At 50.4% G+C, this 22,702-nt stretch overlaps 1 pseudogene; it reads right to left on the minus strand.

The window, feature by feature from the left end:
* Positions 1 to 399: 399 nt before the first annotated feature.
* On the minus strand, positions 400 to 1,230 carry LOC100347113 (cell division cycle-associated protein 4-like; annotated as a pseudogene).
* Positions 1,231 to 22,702: the final 21,472 nt, after the last annotated feature.

The raw sequence follows: 22,702 nt of genomic DNA on the forward strand, positions 1-22,702 counted from the left end.
CCATCAGATGGGAGACCTCTCTCTCTCTCTGCCTCTCCTCTCTCTGTGTAACTCTTTCAAGTAAATAAATAAAATCTTTAGATATATATATTGACAAAACATTGGCCCAAACATATAAAATTTAATATTAAAAAATCACCTGTCCAAATTTCAACGAGCCTGGATGCAGCTCACAGCTCCTCCATCCATGGTGGCTGTGGCTGAGACACAAACAGGGAGGAGGGCCCAGGGCTGTGGGAAGTCCCAGGCCCAGGACTCAGAAGCCTCCGTCCTGCCCTCCGGGGTGTGGCGCGTGCAGCGCCTGCCAGTGAAAGCTGCCCCAGGACGCACTCACAATCAGCGCACGCGCAAGCCCATCGGTCCACCTGCCGCCAGCGGCCGCGAGGTGTCCAGACCTCCTCAGATCACAAGCGCTCGAGGGCGTGTGGGGCCCGCCGGGACCCCTCCAGTCTCCACCAGGATCTCTACCACGCCGTCTGGCTCACCCAGGTCCGGCTTGCAGCTGGGGCCGGGGGTGGGGTGCCCGAGGCCAGGGCCTCGAGCCCGTCGCAGTGGCTTGCCTTGGTGCCGCTCCTCACGCCCGTGAGCACCGGGTCCAGATCACAGTAGGAGCTGTCCATGTCTGCAAACAGCTCCTCCAAGGAACCAGGACTCTTGCTCTCCAGAGTCTCAGATATCTGGTCCAGCGACTTCTGGAGGCTGCCTCTGTTTTCCTGAGGCCTGCCCGTTTCCTAAAGGCTGCTCCGCAAGACCTCGGCATCTGTACTGCCACGACCACAGGCAGTCTAGAAACAGGGCGTTGCAAGCGGCCGTTGCCTGGGTCTGGAGCGGGGCCCTCCCCACCTGGCTCCCTGGCCCTGCGCACAGGATCTCCGTGTAGACGAGGTGGTCCAGCAGGGCCTGCCCTGCGCTCAAGGGCGCTGGCCCGTGCCCTGTCCCATCCCGGCTCATCCCCTCCTAAATCTGCCGCACCCTGTTGACGACGAGAACCGAGCGGCACAGGCTGGGCCCCACCAGCGAGTTCAGAGAGGGAGCTTGACCAGGGACATGTCCAGGAGCCACTGTCCTAAAGCCGGCCACCGCGCCTTCCACGTCTTCCTCAGGGCCTGTACATTTCCTCTTCAGGCCTCGTGCAAGCACCTCCGCCGCTGCCGCGTCCCGCCGGCCAGGGCAGACCCGCCTGCGCCTGCGCCTGTGCGGGGCGGCAGGAAGGGTCGCCATGCCTATCATGTCCGTTCTTTGCGTAGATATTTATGACCCTTTAGCGATGGCTGGGTTGGAGCGCCATTCCACAGAAATACAAAATGGAATTCGGTTTGAATCCATGAAAAGGAATTTCCCCAGATTACCCATTGGCAGCTGGAAAAGCCAAGAATTCCCAGGTCTTGTGCCCTGGGGCCTCACGCTCTTGGCCATGTGAGGCGCCCACCCTGAGCTGTGAATGCCCTGCAGGTGGTAACAGCATGGAAAGAAAACTTCTGCCCATTGCCCAAGACCTGCCTTGGGACCATGCACGTAACAGCCGCTCATTCATTTTTTCTTTTTTTTTTTTAAGTGAGATATTGATTGCTTTTTTAAAGATTTATTTTATTTATTAGAAAGGCAGAGTTACAGAGACAGAGAGAGATGGAGAGCAATAAGATCTTTGATCTGCTGGCTCATTCCCCAGATGACTGCCCTAGCAGGAGCTGGGCCCTGCCCTGGAACTCCATCCTGGTCTCCCACGTGGGTGACGGGGGCCCAAGCACCTGAGCCATCCTCCTCTGTGTTCCCAAGCACAGCAGCAGGAAGCTGGGACGGCAGCAGAGCATCTGGAACTCGAACCCAGTGCCCCACCGTGGGATGCAGCAGCTTAACCTGCGATGGCACAATGCCACCCCAGGAGCTCATTTCTTTTTTCTTTTTTTTAAAGATTTTATTTATTTATTTGAGAGGTAGAGTTACAGAGGGAGGGAGAGGTCTTCCATCAGCTGGTTCACTCCCCAAATGGCCACAATGGCCAGAGCTGGGCCAATCTGAAGCCAGGAGCCAGGAGCTTCTTCCAGGTCTCCCATGCAGGTGCAGGGGCCCAAGAACGTGGATCCTCTTTCACTGCTTTCCCAGGCCATCAGCAGAGAGCTGGATTGGAAGAGGAGCAGACAGGACTCGAACCAGTACCACCTGCGGAGGCTTAGCCTACTACACCACAGCGCCGGCCCTCAGGAGCTCTTTTCTTCCAGATTTTTGACACTACAAGCTGTTCTCTCAAGGAACTGGGTGGAGACTAAAACCTCTTGGTGGAGGCAGCGGCTACGGCCCAGGCAGAGGGGATAGGAGCAGACGAGAACACAAGACGCAAACAAGGAGTTTCCTGTGGTGAGAAGAGCCGCGAAGAAGGCCAAAGCGAGTGCTCAGAGAGAAGACAGAGGCAGAATGCATTCGTGGAATCAAGGGCCAGGTGATCCGAGTCAGACTCGAAGTGCCCAGAAATTCAGGGAAGAGAGGAGCGGGGAGGTGAGGCCGTCTGAGATGCCTCATGGCCCTGCACACGTCTTCAGAGACGTTAGTACTTGGTTAGGAGAGGGGACTGGGAGCTAGGTCTTCAAAATGTGAAATCAGAGCCAGGGAGCCAGAGGCACAGAGGCATTTACTGAGCAACTATTATGTGTCAGGACCCTGCTCGATACCGTCACGGCCCATTCTGCAGCTCGTTCCACAGAGCTGTTTTGGGGAATAACTGCAATATGGGGGCTTGGTGACAGGAAAGAGATCAGACCACAGGAGAGGAATGGAACAAGAAGGCTCAGAGGAACTCAGGACAGGGCCAGCCTTAAATGTCAGGCTAGGGAAATGTCGCTGGCCTCTCTTCCACGAGCTGTGGAGGGGTTGCATAGGGAAAAACAGAAGCCCCCCCCCCCCCAACCACCACCAGCTCTTCAACCCTGCAAGTGAGCCAGCTGGGAAGTAGATCCACATTCAGAAGACAGCAGACACCATCAGTATTTTGGCTCCTACTTCATCACAGAGCCTCAGTCAGAACCTTTAGAAACTAGGGGACAGTGTAATGCCATAAGACATGAGAGCTAATGCGTGGTGATTGCCATTGTAGGCCCTCATGTTTTAGGTTGATTTGTTGTACAACCGCAGATAACCATTACACAGAATGATGATGGGGCTGGCCCAAGGACCACACAATGACAACGACTGCCCTCTTTCAACCCTGGACCTAGCATGTGCTTGGCATTTAGTAGACACTCAATAAGTAAATGGTTTTTGAATGAATGGATAGATGGATGGGTGGGTGGGTGACTGAATGAAGGCTGGAGTTCAAGTGACAGGTACTGGGAAGCCAGTGAGTTGTGGGGGGGATGACATGACAGCAGAAGTACTGGGGGACAGGACACTTGCTGAGACAGACCTGTTGCAGTGTAGTTTGCTGAGTGATCTGCTGGCAAAATGACCAGGCCAGAATGCATCTCTGCTGGGGTTCCCAGGGCCTCCATGCAAGGTCTGGGCAGAGAGGAGTGTAGGCCTGAAGACTGCCCTTTCTGCTTCTGACCTGCAGAGGGCCTGCCAGGACCCCCATTTTCCCACCCCCCAGGGGTCTTCCATCCCACTCCTGCCCTCCACGGCCAGCCCTTGTCCCCGCATTCTGTCCAGTGTTCCTTCCCTACCCTCCCCAACTTTTCTTTCCTCTAATCGCTTTGCCTCCCTCACAAGCCCCCCAGGGTCTCCCCAGCCTCACTGCTGCTGGCTCCCTGTAGGTGTTCCTCCCCACAATCTGGAACATTCTACATTATTCTCACAAATCAGTTTGCAGTACAATGCCACAAGTATTTACCAAGTACTGGCTGCCCACTCCAGCCAGCATCTGCCTGGCTGTATAGAGAAAAACAAGACCCATCTTCACACAAAAGCTTTCCATTAACACATCAAAGTACCCCGACAGCCTGTCTGGTTCAGCTAAAGTCCGTCCAGCCTCTCTCCCCGCAACCCTGCAACCTCATTGCTTCCTCTTTGAGGGCTGCCACGGGCATAGAGGTTGTGAGCACCGTGCACACGGCCCCTTCCAGTGGCAGAAGCCTGCAGAAAGAATTTGAATGAGCACCTCTATCAAAGGGGACCTTTCATCACCCCCACAGCCCAGGACCACCCTCTGCTCCCCCATGTTTCTGATTACGGCACTGGAACGAGCCCAGAGTCTTGGAAGGAAACTGGCTTTACTTAGATGTTTTGCCAGCTCTCCCTCCCTTCCTGTCTGGGTCTCAGCTACTCTGAGAAAGTTCCAGCTTTATGTCTTCCTTTGTATCTGTGTTTGGAGCATTTGTGAAGCCATATTCCGGATGCGGATGGAATTTCTGAAAAACACAGCACCTCATGGGCTACAGGTCACTGCAGTTATCGCCCTCTCTTCTGAGTATGGCCTGGGAGGCTGAGCTGGGCTTGGTCAGATGGTTTTGGCATTGTGATGGTGCTAGGAAGTGTGTTGTCTCCCCTCTGGGTCTCAGATGTCACCTTCTAGATACCCAGAGTCTCCAAGACAACTGTGGCAGGAAGTAGCCACACCCTGGCCCAACTGCCAGCCTCTCCCAAGCCTTCCCCACCCCCATCTCCCACCCAGGGCAGCTCTGGACTGGCTGGGGAATAGAAATGAGCATCCAAAGAAACCCAGTCCACGAGAGGAAGCAGTCCACACGGTTCTGCTGCAGGTCCAGACCAGCAGGGGGGGCTCAGCAGGCCCACACCACACCTGGGAAACTGTAGCCTCAGTTCATCTTCTCAGCTCCCCCAGTCTGAGTGCAGCCCCTTCGCTGGGGCCGCCTTCTGCCACGGAAGCACCTCATGCCCCGCACGTGCAGCCTGGAACCCTTGACCTTGCCCTGGGTTCTGCACTCCCCCAGTCCTCACATCCCAGGCCAGGCGCTCAAGCTAGAAATCCAGAATATGCTCTTGGCACCTTCCTTGCCCTCGCCCTTCCCCCATTCATTCTTCCACTGGGCCTAGAACATTCTCTCTCCAGAATGTCTTTCTGTCCATCCATTGTTCTCCCCTATTGCTGCAACCCCAGTCCAGGCCACTGTCATCTTTTCGTGCTTAAGGATGACCAAAGAGGCCGGCACCACGGCTCACTAGGCTAATCCTCCGCCTTGCGGCGCCAGCACACCGGGTTCTAGTCCCGGTCGGGGCGCCGGATTCTGTCCTGGTTGCCCCTCTTCCAGGCCAGCTCTCTGCTGTGGCCAGGGAGTGCAGTGGAGGATGGCCCAAGTGCTTGGGCCCTGCACCCCATGGGAGACCAGGAGAAGCACCTGGCTCCTGCCATCGGATCAGCGCGGTGCACCGGCCGCAGCACGCCGGCCGCGGCGGCCATTGGAGAGTGAACCAATGGCAAAGGAAGACCTTTCTCTCTGTCTCTCTCTCTCACTGTCCACTCTGCCTGTCAAAAAAATAAATAAATAAATTAAAAAAAGGATGACCAAAGACCACAGAGAACTTTGACCCATGTGATTTATATCTGGTCACCCTCTTCTTTACCTCTATAAATATTATGCATCAGTTGATTTGAAAATAAAAAGGCTAAATTCATTAGAGCCTAACATACATAAACAACATCTTTCTATGAAAAACAATTAAATTTTTCAAAACAAAAGAAGGCTACCAGTCTGCAAATCTCTGGAGTGTCTGACTTCATGGAAGGTGGCCGCATCTTGTATCTGCTCTGCATTCAGTCTGTTGTGATGTGTTGACGTTGGTGAAGAAAAGCCAGCTTCACTCAGAAACGGAGTTGCAAATGGAGAATTTTAACAGTCTTTTCAGATGATTGTGGCTATTCCTCTTTTTTTAAAAAGATTTATTTATTTATTTGAAAGGCAGAGTTACAGAGAGGCAGAGGCAGAGAGAGAGTGAGAAAGAGGTCTTCCATCTTCTGGTTCACTCCCCAGATGGCCGAAATGGCCAGAGCTGTGCCCATCTGAAGGCAGGAGTCAGGAGCTTCTTCCAGGTCTCCCACAGGGATACAGCGGCCCAAGGACTTAGGCCCTCTTCCACTGCTTTCCCAGGCCATAGCAGAGAGCTGGATCGGAAGTGGAACAGCTGGGACTCAAACTGGTGCCCATATGGGATGCCGGTATTGCAGGCGGTGACTTTACCTGCTACACCTTAGCACCTGCCCCATCTTTTCCTCTTTGACACTACATCAAGACTTGACAAGAGGTAGATTCTTTTTTGTAAAATAATTTATGTGTTTATTTTTATTCACTTGAAGACAGTGTGACATAGAAGGCAAGGGATAGATTTCCATTCACTGGTTCACTCTCAAAAGCCTGCAACACCTGGAACTGATCCAGGCCAAAGTCAGGAGCCAAGAAGTCCATCCAGGTCTTCCATGTAGGTGTCAAGGACTCATGTGCTTGAGCCATCACGTGCTGCCTTCCAGGATGTGTGTTAGCAGGAATTTGGATCAGAAGCAGAGGCAAGACCCAATCCCAGGCACTCTTATATAAGATGAGGTTGTCCCAAGCAATGGTTTAACCCGCTGTGTCCCAATATTAAAAAAAAAAAAAAGTATTTATTTATTTCCATTTTATTTAGAAGGTAGAGAGACAGAGACATAGAGACATAGAGACATTCCATCTGGTGGTTTACTTCTCAAATGCCCACAATAGCCAAGGCTGGGCCAGGCTGAAGCCAGGAACCTGTGCCTCAATCAAGTTGCCCACATGGGTGGCTGGGACCCAACTACCTGAGCCATTACCTGCTGCCTGCCAGGATGCACAGTAGCAGGAAATTGGATCAGAAGCAGAGAGCTAGGACTCACTCCAGTATGGAATGCAGGTGTCCCAAACAGCACCTTAACTGCTGTGCCAAACGCCTGCCCTCAGAGCAGAGTATCTGAAACTATCGTGGCAAATTTTCCTTCTCTGCTACAGAAAAGTCCACTGAGCTATCCAGTACTTTAACTGGACCTATTACCTATGCCTGATTGTGTAACATCATGTCTCAGTCATTTGGAAAATATCAGTTTACTGAATGATGTAGATTTTCCAAATGACATATTTTATTAGCCAATATCCAAAAAGCCACATCCATTAATATCTCCACCAGTCTCATCAGAAAAATCGTAAGTACTGGAAGTCTATCCAGCCCATGTGGATGCTGATGTTCACTTGACACTTCAAATGTCATCATTGTCAACACGATCTGCTGTTTTCCTTCCTGTGACAGGTTCACTCTGCTCATTTTCAAGAAAATGTCTGCTGAAAGCCAAATATAACCACCCATGGTTTTTCTGCCAACAAGTCTCACAAGCGATGCTTATGAAAAAAAAGTGACAAGTTCAGCTTGCCACTGAGCCACCAAAGTGCTTTTCCCGGGACTCACATTGTTGTTCAGTGTGCAGCTGAAACGCTACACATGTACTCCACACAGGCTTTGGAAAGACGTGTGCTCGAGGTTTAAGAGTTGAAAAGCCCAGTAATCCTTACTGCTTCGTCAAGGACCCTTTTTTTTTTTTTACACTGCAAGTGCACGGTGGTGAGAAATAGGCCTAGGACTGGAATGATTGTGGATCTTGCCCTGAATTGTGCCCAGCTATAAGCTTTATTACTGTTGCTTTTGTACCAGCACTTCAATAGTCAATACAATAAGAAGCATAAGTAACTTCTTGGTATTATCATAAAATAGGCTTTTTGTTTGTTTGTTTGTTTGTTTGTTTGTTTTTGACAGGTAGAGTGGACAGTGAGAGAGAGAGACAGAGAGAAAGGTCTTCCTTTGCTGTTGGTTCACCCTCCAATGGCCGCTGCAGCTGGCGCGCTGCGACCAGAGCACCGCGCTGATCCGATGGCAGGAGCCAGGTGCTTCTCCTGGTCTCCCATGGGGTGCAGGGCCCAAGCACTTGGGCCATCCTCCACTGCACTCCCTGGCCACAACAGAGAGCTGGTCTGGAAGAGGAGCAACTGGGACAGAATCCGGCACCCCAACCGGGACTAGAACCCCGTGTGCCAGCGCTGCAAGGCGGAGGATCAGCCTAGTGAGCCGCGGCGCCGGCCATAAAATAGCTTTAACCATACAGATCCCCTGGAAGGGCCCACAGACCACACTGGAGTTCTTGGAGAGCAAGTGGTGGTTAACTAGGACCATCAGATTCCCTCTCTGGAATTTCTGAATGAAGAAAACACAGAAACAGAAAAAGCAGTCAGTGGTGAAAGGCGACCCCGGAGACAGTGTTGCTCTCAGCTCACAGCAAGGAGGGCCCCTGTGCAGGGCCTCAGACTTCAAGGGACCTGCACTTTCTCTCTGAAGTGCGGGACCTGTTAGCAGTATCCTGCAGATTGGGCATCCTAAACCTGGACTAGGATTTGCATAGAACCTGTTTCCAGTTTCTTCCATTTGGGGTGCTCTCAGGCCCCACCTGTGAGGCTGATCAGATGCCCCAATGAGCTCAAAGGCTTGTCCCGATGTGGTTGTCCCAGACCCTCGTGGTTGGGTCCTGATTCCAGATTCAGAAGTTGATTGCTTCTGCAGGCCAGTGCAGTACTTCTTTCCTGGGATTGCATGACGCTGGGCTGTCAGTCACACTTCTGTGGGTGACGCTCACTCATGCCAATCACAAGATGAGTTTAGAACTCTAGGCTACTGACAGTCCATCACTTATCTTTGGATACAAGCTGTGTATGTGGATCCACACATCAACTTTGTCTGTGTTCCAATCACGGTACCATCATTAGTCAAAGCACCCAAAGGCTGATGTGGATGCACAGGCACTCCCAGCCCTGGCATTTCATCCCCCCTGCAGGCTCTGTGCCATGCATCAGGCAGTCCCTGAGAGGGCTGGACCAGCTGCTCCAAAGGCACCAGAGATGTCGCCAGTCTCCCCTGATGATGTCCTCTCTAATTCTAATTAATGAGATTATACCATATTCCTCCAGCTTAGTCTTAAATCACCCCAGACAAGAGGCTACCCTTTTCCCTCTACCTGTGTGTCCCTCACCTATCCTTCCAGTGGGTATCAAGGTGTGGAAGTCTGGAATGCATTCAATATTGGAAGAAATTATATTCTCACATATCTAGAGAAGGCTAAAGAAGATGTGGTTTTGGGGCCAGCATTGTGGCATAGCACGTAAAGCCCCCGCCTGCAGTGCCGGCACCCCATATGGGTGCTGGTTCAAGTCCCAGCTGCTCCACTTCCAATCCAACTGTCTGCTATGGCCTGGGAATGCAGTAGAAGATGGCCCAAGTCCTGCACCCATGTGGGAGACCCGGAGGAAGCTCCTGGCTCCTGGCTTCAGATCAGCACAGCTCCAGCCATTGTGGCCATCTGAGGAGTAAACCAGCAGATGGAAGACCTCTCTCTCTCTCTCTCTCTCTCTCTCTCTGTCTCCCTCTCTCTAGAACTCTGCCTTTCAAATAAATAAAACAAATCTTTAAAAAAAAGTTATGACTTTAAAATGTGTAGTTTAATGCTTATGCTATAAAATTCCAAAAGATGAATTTCACGAGATCCTAATACAGAGGATCATTCACATTTTTGTATACTCCAGTGAAAACTTGCATTTAGTGTCACCATTAACAAAGAAACATAGTAACAACCTTTGAGAGAGTTGTTAGAAACCAATAGTTGGGGCCGGCACTGCAGCTCACTTGGCTAATCCTCCGCCTGCGGCACTGGCACCCCGGGGTTCTAGTCCCAGTTGGGGTGCCAGATTCTGTCCTGGTTGCTCCTCTTCCAGTCCAGCTCTCTGCTGTGGCCCGGGAGAGCAGTGGAGGATGGCCCAAGTGCTTGGGCCCTGCACCCGCATGGGAGACCAGGAGGAAGCACCTGGCTCCTGGCCTCGGATCAGCACAGCGTGCCGGCCATAGCGGCCATTGTGGGGTGAACCAACGGCAAAGGAAAACCTTTCTCTCTGTTTCTCTCTCTCTCACTGTCTAACTCTGCCTGTCAAAAAAATAAATATAAAAATAAAAAAAATAAAAAAGAAACTAATAGTTGGGGCAGGTATTTGGTCTGGTGGTCATGACACTGACTGGGACAATGTCAGAGGACCAATTCCCAGTTTCCTGCTAATGTGCACCCTGAGAGGTAGCAGGTCATGTCTCAAATGTTTGAGTCTCGGCTGTCATGTAGGAGAACTGCATTGAATTCTGTGATTCTGGCTTTGGTCTGGCCCAGTCCCAGCTGTTGCAAGCATTTGGGAAGTGAACCAGTAGATCTGAGCTCTGTCTGTCTGCCCATCCATCTTTTTTTTTTTTTTAAGATTTATTTATTTATTTGAAAGTCAGAGTTACACAGAGAGGGGAGAGGTAGAGAGGAGAGAGAGAGGTCTTCCATCTGATGGTTCGCTCCCCAGATGGCTGCGACATCCGGAGCTGCGCTGATCCAAAGCCAGGAGCCAGAAGCTTCCTCCAGGCCTCCCATACAGGCGCAGGGGCCCAGGGACTTGGGCCATCTTCTACTGCTTTCTCAGGCAGAGCAGAGAGCTGGATCATAAGTGGAGCAGCCAGCTCTCCAACCGGCACCCACATGGGATGCTGGCACTTCAGGGCGTGTTAACCCGCTGCACCACAGCGCCGGCCTCCATCCATCTTTCTATTATCTATCTATCTGTACATCTATCTCTCTCAAATAAATAAATGATTTTTTTAAAAAAGCCAATACTTATGGATGATATGACAGATGACACAGGCTCTGGAGTACAGAGTATGGAAGACCTTTCTCTCTGTCTCTCCCTCTGTCTGTAATTCTACTCTCAAAGAAATATCTTTCTGATGTAACTATATGATAGGGGAACTTCAGCAGCAAGATTATATCATTTCAATAAAACACATTCTAGGGCCAGCACTGCGGTGTAGTAGATTAAGCCTCCGCCTGCCACGCCAGCACCCGTATGACTGATTTGTGTCCCAGCTGCTCCTCTTCCAATCCAGCTCTCTGCTTATGGTCATGGGAAGCAGGGGAAGATGGCCCTAGTGCTTAGGCGCCTACACTCATGTGGGATACTTGGAAGAAGCTCCTGGCTCCTGGCTTTGCATCAGCCCAGCTCCAGCCATTGCAGCCATTTAGGGAGTGAAGCAGCGGATGGAAGACCTTTCTCTCCGTCTCTCCCTCTGTCTGTAATTCTATTTCTCAAATAAATAAAATCTTACACACACACACACACACACACTCCTAAGAGCCATGGTTCTGCATGATATAACAACACTGCTTCCTTTTTCTCAGTGAGAGGAACAAAATCAGCCAGAAACTGTAAATATGACAATCAAGAACACAAAGAAATGGCTCCTGGGCCTGAAGAAGAGTCAGTGCCAAGACACAACGAAAAATCTGTGCTCGCCCAGATTAGACTACAAATGCGGGGCACCTCTTCTCTGCCCGTGAGTCTAAGTCTTCACTGGAACGTTGCTACACCTCACGGGGCCCATGAATTTTATCATGCATTTTATAACAACTTTATTGAGATACAATTTTTATGCCATTAAACTCATCTTTTTAAGGTAAACAGTTCATTAGTTTCTAATGTATTCATTGAGATGTGTAACCATAATAATTATCTAATTATAGAACTTTTTTTTTTTTTTTGACAGGCAGAGTGGACAGTGAGAGAGAGAGACAGAGAGAAAGGTCTTCCTTTGCCGTTGGTTCACCCTCCAATGGCCGCCGCGGCCGGCGCACTGCGGCCGGCGCACCACGCTGATCCGATGGCAGGAGCCAGGAGCCAGGTGCTTTTCCTGGTCTCCCATGGGGTGCAGGGCCCAAGCACTTGGGCCATCCTCCACTGCACTCCCTGGCCACAGCAGAGAGCTGGCCTGGAAGAGGGGCAGCCGGGACAGAATTCGGCGCCCCGACCGGGACTAGAACCTGGTGTGCCGGCGCCGCTAGGCGGAGGATTAGCCTAGTGAGCCGCGGCGCCTGCCTAATTATAGAACATTATTACAACCCCAAAGAAACCTTGTACTCATTAGAATTCATTCCCCATCCCCTCTCTGTAGCCATGACAACCACCAATCTAATTTCTGCCTCTAAGGATCTGCCTATTCTGGACTTTGATATAAATGATATCATATAATTTGTAGCCTTTAATTTCACTTAGCATAATGTTTTCAAGATTCATCCATGTTATAGCATGTGTTAGGACTTTACTTTTTTACTTCCCAATAATATTATATTGTATGGTCATATATCACATTTCATTTACATTCATATTTCTTTAGCTGTTGGACATCTGAGTTGTTCCCATCTTTTGAACATTCCAAATAATGGTGGTGTATACATATACGTACAGATGATTGCCGGGACACGTATCTTTCAATCTCTCACACGTCCACCCATGAATGGAATTTCTCGGTCATAGAGTGATCCTGTGTAACCCTTTGAGGATTAACTGAGCTGCTTTCCAAGGTGCCTGGCTGCACTGTTTCACATTCCTACCAGCAATCCATGAATGTTCCAGCTTCTCTCCATAGTCACCAAAACTTGTCATCATCTGTCTTTTATATAATAGCTTTTTTTTTAATTTTTTTTTTGACAGGCAGAGTGGACAGTGAGAGAGAGAGACAGAGAGAAAGGTCTTCCTTTGCCGTTGGTTCACCCTCCAATGGCCACCGCGGCCGGCGTACCGCGCTGATCCGAAGGCAGGAGCCAGGTGCTTTTCCTGGTCTCCCATGGGGTGCAGGGCCCAAGTACTTGGGCCATCCTCCACTGCACTCCCAGGCCACAGCAGAGAGCTGGCCTGGAAGAGGGGCAACCGGGACAGAATCCAGTGCCCCGACCGGGACTAGAAACCGTGTGCCGGCGCCGCAAGGCGGAGGATTAGCCTAGCGAGCCACAGCACCGGCCGCTATATTAGTCATTAAACGCGGCGGCCATTGGAGGGTGAACCAACGGCAAAAGGAAGACCTTTCTCTCTGTCTCTCTCTCTCACTGTCCACTCTGCCTGTCAAAAAAAAAAATGACTAATATAGCAACTGTTCCAAAGAATGTTCCATACAAATTTGTGAAGCAAGTATGAGCTGCTTTGCTGGGTGACGTGTTTTATTGATGTTTGTTAGGACTAGTTGACTGAGAGTGCTGTCACTATTTCCTTATTGATTTTCTGTCAAGCTATTATATACATTATCAAAAAAGAGTCTTGAACACTGTGGCGAAAAAAAATGTCCTACATGAAGGAGCTCTGTGAGTGAGACCCCAGTGGAAAGAAGGGGCCATCAAAGAAGGATGTACTTTTCTCTGAAGGGAAGAGAGACCTTCCACTTGGCTTATGGCCTTGTCTAAATACTGACAGAGACTGTGGATTCAAAAGGCTTCCATAACCTAGGCATCGCATGTCAAGAGCCTCAGGAGATCACTGACATCATACAAAAGAGTGTTAATTGTTAAATTAACAACAGGAGTCACTGTGCATTTACTTCCCATGCAGGACTTCTGTCCTCAATGAGTTGTATTAGGAGAATCAACCATAAAATTTGTTCTCAGTGGTGTGTGTATGTGTGTGTGCAAATTGTTGAAATCTTTACTCAGTATAGAGTTGGTCTTCTGTGTATAAAGTTAATTGAAAATTGATCTTACTGGAGAATGGGACTGGGAATGGGAGAGGAGGAGGAGCTGGGGTGGGAGTGGGGATGGGAGGGTGGGTATAGTGGGAAGAATCACTATATTCCTAAAGTTTTACTTAGAAAATTTGTACTCATTAAATAAAAGGTTTCTTTGGGAAGCCCCCAACTATTCTTTCTGATGCCCATTTTGACCTTCAATTCTCATTTTTGTTTCATGTATTTAAAAGCTCATTAGGGGTTGCTATATTTGTGACTGCTAAGGTCGTCCTGATCTGTTGAAACCTGTCAGGATAAAGCGTCCTTCTTGTCTAGTAATAATTTCTCTCTTAAAGTCTATCTTGTCTGATGTTACTATATCCTGGGAGGTAGTGGGTGATAGCCCAAGTACTTGGGTCCCTGCCTGGCATGTGGGAGATCTGGAGAGAATTCTAGGCTGGCCCAGCCCTGGCTATAATGAACAGTTGGGAAGTAAACCAACAGATGGAAGATCTCTATGTGTCTGTCTCTCTGTCTCTCTGCCTTTCAGATAAACAAAAATGGCTTTTTTTCTTTAAATTATTTCTTTACTGGTGCTTGCACAAAGGAAAGTTTTGCCTCCTGGGTAGGTTTTGCTCTAATCTTTCCCACAATGCCCAGACTGGAAGGACTCATAAATGGCTTTCCTCTTGGCTGAATAGTGAGATCTTCATCAGTTCAACACCAGAATGTTGGAGTCTCAGCTTCCCCCAGTGAGCCTCAGTGATGGGGATGAGGAGGCGTGAACTTGCTGAGCAGTGGCGATTCTACCACTGAGTAACACTTACAGTGACAGGGCGCTTCTGCACGCTGGCTTTCCCCTTCCATTGGCGACCCTGTGAGGGGGAGGGGAGGAAACCATTCCCATTTTAACTATGTTGGAAACTGAGGCTCAGAAAGGTCAAATAACTTGCCCAAGGCCAGGGCAAGAACTGAGAGCCTCTAACTCCCGCAGGAGGGAAGTAGTTGGTGCCTGCCCTGCTGGAAGACACTGTTCCTGGGCTGCGTGGAACAAGGGGAGGCCCTAGTCTTCTGTTAGGAGATAGCAGTAGTGGAACAGCACAGATTTGCAAGCCAGGACTTGACTCTGTCACTACCTCTCCGAGCTGTGTGACTGCCAGTACATTACTGAAGGTCTCTGAGCCTCAGATTACCCCTTGCATGGTTTTTGCAAAGACTCTGAGTGAACCTACATAGCACACCCCTGGCTTGGTGCCTGATACCAAGGAGCTGTCCAGAAAGTGCTGGTCCCCTCCCCGCTCTTGTGTGCTGGGCTAATGACTTAGCTCCAAGGACAGAGGCTGCATGCACGTTCTCAAAGCCATGGTTAGGTCAGAGCCAGTTCCTAGGTCATGGGCAGCCCTGCACTGGGCAGGAACCCCAGAGGCTGATGGCTCAAGGTATGTGCATTGTGAATAAAGGGAATGAGATTTCTGGGCACGAGGCTCAGACGAAACCTCAGGAGCGAGGATCAGGACGGCCCAGCACACTCACGCCTGAGCAGAAGCCCTGTGGGTGGGAAGTCACCTGAAAATCACGACTCAGGAACACGTAGGGGTGCGGGGGCACCAGGGGCTCAGGAGAGGCTGCTGAACTTCACTGTGCAAACTCAGAAGCCTGGGGAGCACCCCTGGGCTCCCCTGGCTTCCCTTAATAAGTTCTTCTGCCTCTACTCTCCAAGAACTCATTAAATCCTTTCTGGATGCTATTTTCACTCTGTGGTTTCAACACCCTGGTGACAACTCCATAAAATTGTTCCCAATAGGAGATCCCTTGTGTTGATCTTGAAATAAACCCCTTTCCAACTTCACTCTCACCCAACAAACACATCAGCCTCCACTCCGACCAGGACTGCAGGCAAGAGCGTGTGGCTCCAGCCAATCCCTGTGTCCCCGACAGACACGGCTGCGTTTGCTGGATCGGTCTTGCTTCCTGTTCCACACGAGGACCTCCAGCCAGGCTCTGAGGACCCTTAGCTAATGAGCTGGTTTGCAGCAGCTGCCTTCACCCTCCTGTTGCCTATCACTGTAGCTGCTTTTCCAATCCACTCACTCCAGTTCCTCTTATACCTTCCAACCTCCTGCCTTCAGTGGAAACTTCATGGACCACCTCTCCTTACCGCAAGGGCAAATGCCAGATTTGGGGTGGGTGCAAGGAGGATTCAGAAGCCAGGACCCCTCCTCTCCCAGAGCCTCAGCATCCCATCACCCTCTGCACCCCAGGTCTGTCCTATTCTTTTGGTGCTTTGGGTCCTGCAATTAAAAGAAGAGACTGCCTGGCTCACAGACCCTTGGAGAGTTGACTGTTTTCATGACACCCAATAATATCATTCAGATCATGGACAGCCCAAGCCCTGTTCCAAAGGGTACTTCATTTACTTATTTTTATTTGAGAGGCAGAGATCTTTCTTCTGCTGATTCACTCCCCCAGTGCCTGCAACAGCCATTCCTGCAACAGGGCTGGCACCAGGAGCCAGAAACTCAATGCAAGTCTCCTACATGGAAGGCAGGAATGCAGTCCCCTGAGCCTCCCCGCTGCCTCCCAGTGTCTGCATTAGTAAGAAGCTGGAGTCAGGGGCCTGAGTGGAACATCAAGTACAGAGGCTCTGATGTTGGATGCAGGCTTCTCTACTGGGGTCTTTCTTACCGCCTGGCTAAATGCCCACCCCCAAAGGGAATATTTATAAAACTTTTATCTATTAACTGTATTCACCCCACTTGCTTTGTATATTGCACAAATTCTGAAATCCCCTCCCAAACACCACCGTAACCCACATTCTGCAACAACAATGGGAGCATTACTGGAAAAATTCAAGATGTTGTTCATTCCCAATTAAAATACTTTTGACTTCAGGAGTCTGATATGAATACTTACCTTGAAGCAGCACAATTGGATGTAGTGATTAGGAATTCAGGCTCTTAGCTGCTGGATTCAGATCCCCGTTCTGCCACACTGCAGCTGTGTAATTTGGGTAAGATGCTTAACTTCTTTGTGCCATAATTTCCTCATCTGTAAAAAGGAAATAATTGTAGCAATCATCTCATTAGACTGTCATGAAAATTAAAAGTGTTGGTATATCCAGGGTGCACAGCACATATAAGTGCTCAGTAAATGGAGCAATTGCCAGTCTCCACTTCATCCGTACACCTGAGACCAGGTAATTTTTTTTTTTTTTTTTTGACAGGCAAAGTAGACAGTGAGAGAGAGAGACAGAGAGAAAGGTCTTCCTTTTCCGTTGGTTCACCCCCCACAATGGCCACTGCGGCCAGCGCGCTGCGGCTGGCGCACCGCGCTGATCCAAAGCCAGGAGCCGGGTGCTTCTCCTGGTCTCCCATGCGGGTGCAGGGCCCAAGAACTTGGGCCATCCTCCACTGCACTCCCTGGCCATAGCAGAGAGCTAGACAGGAAGAGGAGCGACCAGGACTAGAACCCGGGGTGCCGGCGCCGCAGGCAGAGGATTAGCCTAGTGAGCCGCGGCGCCAGCCCCAGGTAATTTATTTTAAAAATGAATGTTTAGTTGGCAACACATTTTGGAGTCTGGGTATTCTGAGAACTTGGCACCAGCATCTGCTAGCCTTCTGACTGCATCGCAACATGGCAGAGAGCATCACATCTCAAAAGAGAGCAAGCATGCTAGTGTGTGTAAGTCTCTCTTCCTCTTCTTACAAAGCCACTGATGCCATTACAGGCCCCTCATGACCTCATCTAATTCTAGTCACCTCCCAAAGGCCCTACCTCCCAATACCAGCCACAGATGAATTTGGGATTAAATTCCTAACACATGAACTTTTGGGGATACATGCAACCCACAGTAGTGGCCTTTTGTACTTTGTGGGAGCTCCACAGCAGTGCAAAGGCAAGAGTCTGCAGATGGGTGCAGGGTCCTTTAATATCCTGACATCGCGAACATTTTGCACGAGTTCTCCAGGGTCCACAACCACAGATCAGACAAACGCAACATGTTATCTGTAAGAAAGATGAACCTAACATAGCCACACCCCCTCCCACCAATTTTGAGAGAAGCTCTTTTAAGTGCCCACAATGAAAGCCTGCATTGATGCAATCCCTGTTATCCAACTTCAGCCACAGTCAAGGCCAAATGCTGTCCCCGTGAATGAGTAACACAAATAAGCCACATAATATCCTTCCCTCTCATGGCAGGGATTTTTTTTTAAGATTTATTTATTTTATTTGAAAAAGTTACACAGAGAAAGAAGGAAAGGCAGAGAGAGAGAGAGAGAGAGAGGTCTTCCCTCCACTGGTTCACTCCCCAATTGGCCGCCAATGGCCGGAGCTGCACCGATCTGAAGCCAGGAGCCAGGAGCTTCCTCCAGGTCCCCCACATGGGTGCAGGGGTCCAAGCACTTGAGCCATCTTCTACTGCTTTCCCAGGCCATAGCAGAGAGCTGGATCGGAAGTGGAGCAGCCAGGACACGAACTGGTGCCCATAGGGGATGCCAGTGCTGCAGGTGGTGGCTTCAGCCACTACGCCACCCGGACCCCCCGAGGCAGGGATATTCTTATTTACCTTCAGTGTCCAAGAGTGGCTTGGCGTTTCTAGAATACTTAAGTTTCAATTTAAAATCTAGTTTAACTGCCTAAACCATACTGAAAACATGATCTCTACCACTCTGGCACACAGAGACCACCAGTCCATTAACTTAGGATGCCGAATTAACTCACTTCTACACAGACCCTTGAATGAAGTTTTCCCTTTATAATTAAAGAGTGTCCTGAAACTAAAAGTCAAGCTGTGAAAAACCCATTGCCATTTGCAACTACCTAACTAAAAATCTGGGTGTCCTGGGGCTATGCAACCAAAGCCAAAACCTACAAATAAGCAGGGTGCTGAGACTGCTAGAACGCTGCCGGTTGTGGCATGGTCCCCGACTTCCACTTCTGACACTCATCAAGGCATCACTGTTCGCATGAACACAAAGTAGGCATCATCGATTTAGAATCAGAAATAAATGCATACTAGTAAAATATTGCTCTTACCTCTTCTACATTTAAGGGCTCCAAATAAAGATTCTCTTTTTGAAAGAAGTTCAGAACCCTGCTGTAACTGTTAGAATGGTGTGCAATGACCGGCACCGGCTCACTAGGCTAATCCTCCGCCTGCGGAGCCAGCACACCGGGTTCTAGTCCCGGTCGGGGCGCCGGATTCTGTCCCGGTTGCCCCTCTTCCAGGCCAGCTCTCTGCTGTGGCCAGGGAGTGCAGTGGAGGATGGCTCAAGCGCTTGGGCCCTGCACCCCATGGGAGATCAGGAGGAAGCACCTGGCTCCTGGCTTCGGATCAGCACTATGCTCCGGCTGCAGCGGCCATTGGGGGGTGAACCAATCGTAAAGTAAAACCTTTCTCTCTCTCTCTCTCACTGTCCACTCTGCCTGTCAAAAAAAAAAAAAATGGTGTGCAAGTGTCCCTCAAAACCCTCCTTCACGCAGGGCGGTCTCTGCACTATGCACCTGTGACCAGGACACCCTCCTGCGTGGAAATCCCCAGCAGCCCCTCCCATTTTCCATAAGACAAAGTGAGGGCTCCTGGTTTGGCAGACAGGAGCGTGGCCATCTCGCACCTACACGCTGTCCACCAGCCTCTCTGCTTCCCTGGCGTCATTCTGCTTCGGCCACACAGAGCCACTTGCTGCTTCCCAGGCAATGTCAGGTACTTCCAGGCTGTTCCTTTGACCACAAATGCCCTCGTGTTCTCTCCCCTCCCAGCCATATCCCACACCAGAGCTTGGGCCTGGCACTCATCAGTCAAGTCTCTTTAAGCAGCCCCCTGGCTCGGTCATGTTCCTGGAATACTTTCTGCCTAGCCCAGGGCTGAAATTATTGGTGTGCCTGTCTAGGTTCCCTGGCCAAGTGTGAGCTCTGACTGGCAGAGCGAGTGACTCAAGAACGAAACGAGGGGGGCCACGCTGTGGCATAGTGTGTAAAGCTGCTGCCAGCAGTGCCAGGATCCTTTATGGGCGCCTGTTCAAGTCCTTGGTGCTCCACTTCAGATTTAGCTCTCTGCTATGGCCTGGGACAGCAGTAGAAGACGGCCCAAGTCCTTGGGCCCCTGTACCCACATGGGAGACCTGGAAGAAAGCTCCTGCCTCCTGGCTCCTGGCTTTAGATCAACCCAGCTCTGCCATTGTGGCCATCTGGGGAGTGAATGAGAGGATGGAAGACATCTCTCTCTCTTTGCTGCTGCTTCTCTGTAATTTCACCTTTCAAATAAATAAATCTTTAAAAAAAAAAAAAAAAAGGAAGAGAGGCTGAAGAACAGGAGGGAAGAAGGCAAGTGGTGAGGAGGGAAGGGGGGGGAGGGTGTGGCCAGCCCCGCCCCCACGCCAGGCCCTCCCAGAGTGTGGAAGCAACGCTTCTAGCTGAAGCTGTGTCCCACGACTGCTGTGTGACTACTCCATTCCTTGCTTTTCCACAATAATGATTCCTTCTACTTCACTTTCATAACAATAACACGAGGAGAAATCATTCTATCTTACAGATGAGTAACTGAGACCCAGACATATAAAGTGAAGGGCCAGGGTCCGAGCCCAGGAACACAGCAAGGGCCTCATCTAAAAGGTGCGGCTTACCCACCATTGTGTGTGTGTGTGTGTGTGTGTGTGCACAAGGGCACACATGGGGTGGTGGGATGGGCGGGCACCAGGGGCAAGAGGCCTGCAGTCTTTTCTATTAAGAACATCATTTGATGGAAGATGGCCCAAGCATCTGGACCCCTGCCACCCACATGGGATACCCAAACTGAGTTCAGGCTCCTGGCCCAGCCCTGGCCATTGGAGCCATTTGAGGAGTGAACCAGGAAACGGAAGATGTCTCTCTGTCTCTCCTTCTCTCCCTGTCACTCTGACTTTCAAATAAATCTTTAAACATAAAAAAAGAATTTGATAAGGCTCAAGCTAGCCAAGCATGAATCAGAGGTAGCATTTTTATTCCATGCCGTATGTTGGTATGGAAACATGCTTCTGTGGTGACAATGGGAACACCACTTACCTCTCTTGGGTGTCTTAAAATGTTACATGCTAATACTAAGTGGGAAATTTGCACATTTACCACATCAATTCTTTCATGTCAACTAGCAACTCTCTGTAAATGGTTCTTTCAAAATAGTCCAAATTGAGCTCTTTCAACAAATCATAAACACAGCCACTTTCCCGGGTCTCTGTGCCTTTGAAGGCAGTGCTATTTGAGTCCCTGCTGGGGCTCAAGGCTTGGGTGGGGTCTGGCATCTGGCACTAGGGAGACAGACATTCATAAATGGTGGGTGGCAAGATCAACAAGACAACTGGCAGATTTGCCAATAAAGGTTAAAAGCAGGAGCCTTTTACACCTGCCTGGCTCTTCAGAATCTCCAAAGCCTTCTTACTACTTCATTTCACACAGTCTTCTCCACAGTTTGAACATGTGTTGGAAACTTAATCCCCAGTACAACCATGGTGGGAGGTGCTTAGGAGCAGATGTGTCATTCTTTTTTTTTAAGATTCATTTATGTATTTGAAAGTCAGAATTACAGAGACGGAGGAAGGGAGGGAGGGAGGGAGGGAGGGAGAGAGAGAGAGAGAGTCTTTCCATCCGTTGGTTCACTCCCCAGATGGTTACAACAGCCAGGGCTGGGCCAGGCCAGAGCCAAGAGCTTCTTCTGGGTCTCCCATGTGGGTGCAGCGGTCCAAACACTTGGGCCATGTTCTGATGCTTTTCCCAGGCAATGAGCAGGGAGCTGGATCAGAAATGGAGCAGACAGGACACTACCCAGTACCCTTAGGGAAAGCCAGTGACACAAGCCGGGGCTTTACCTGCTTTGCCACAATGCCGGCCCGGAGGTTCCACGCCTATGAATAGATTCATGTGATTCTGGAAGGACTTGAGGCTGGGAGTTTGACTTCCTCCTGGCTTGCACTCTCACCTTTGCACCTTGTCATGGGATCACTTAGCAAGAAGGCACTCATCTTGGACCTCCCAGCCTCCAAACCCTGAGCCAAGTAACTTTCTTTCTTTATAAATGACCCAATCATGGTTATGCTGTTACAGCAGCACAGACTAGGCTAAGATAGGCTTCCCACCTACTCTGGAGTTAAGTAGGGAGCTTAGCTAGTATTAGTCCCATTACATAGTGGAGAAACTCAGTGAAATCTAGCAGCTTCCCTGGGCTGGTGATCAAGCGGTGGGGTCCAGATTAGAACCTAGCTTTGCGAGTTCTTCCCTCTCACCCAGCCCCTCGCCAGTGCCCCCACATCGAGCCAGCAACCCCCGAGGGAGGAGCCACACATCCGGCCTGAACGCACTCATGTTTATTTGCTCCCCTGTTTCATGAGCATCCTGTAAGGCAACTTAGTTGAATCCACGTTTCTCCAAAATGCACAAGGATGACTATCCCAGCTCCTCTCCCCGTCTGTCCCGGACCCTACACGGCGTGTTTCCTAATTGGATTTTGCTGGCCTTGTGAGCAGGTCCTGGATGGCAGTCCGTCTGTACGGGAGAGCTGTTGCCAGTGTTTATCGCAGATCATTTCTGGGAGGCACGCACGCAGGATCCTAATGAGTCACTCTGGGTATTTTTCCACTAAGAAGGAGCCCAGGGGACGCTGCGGGGCTCGGGCTGCTGTAAAACAAGAGTTCCCTGAAATGTGTGTTTTAGGGAGTCAGGGCTCAAAGAGACATTGGCATCTGTCACCTGTTTCGCTTGGCAGGTGGGACTAAGCATAAGACCCCCTGCAGACTGGACAAGAGACGCTCTCCTGCTCTGCTCAGGGCTGGGCCCTGTCCTGCGGGGTCAGGGCCAGGGCAAGGCAGGAGCCCACCTGTCCTCGAGTGACCCCAAGAGCAGCTCCTACTTAAATCTCACACCTTACAGACCTCTCTTGCCTCACCCCGCACCTGGCCCTGCCATCCAGGCCCTTCTTTGCCCAAACCTCGCTGAAGCCACGTGTCTACCCAGAGTTTGTGTTCCCCTGCCAGACTCCAGGATTCCAATGGCCTGAGCCCACAGACAGACGCTGTGCAGGCCTCTCCCCTTGAGGGCAGGCCCTGCTGGTGGGCCCACCCAGAAGCAGGCTGTCCTGCACACGGCTGCACGGAGGGGCTGTGTCAGGGGCCGGCACACCCCATCCACCTGACTCCAGGAGGGAGATCCAGGAATCTGAGGATTTAAAGTTTGA

The sequence above is a fragment of the Oryctolagus cuniculus genome, chromosome 1 (assembly GCF_964237555.1).
Source record: "Oryctolagus cuniculus chromosome 1, mOryCun1.1, whole genome shotgun sequence".
Taxonomy (NCBI): Eukaryota; Metazoa; Chordata; class Mammalia; order Lagomorpha; family Leporidae; genus Oryctolagus; species Oryctolagus cuniculus.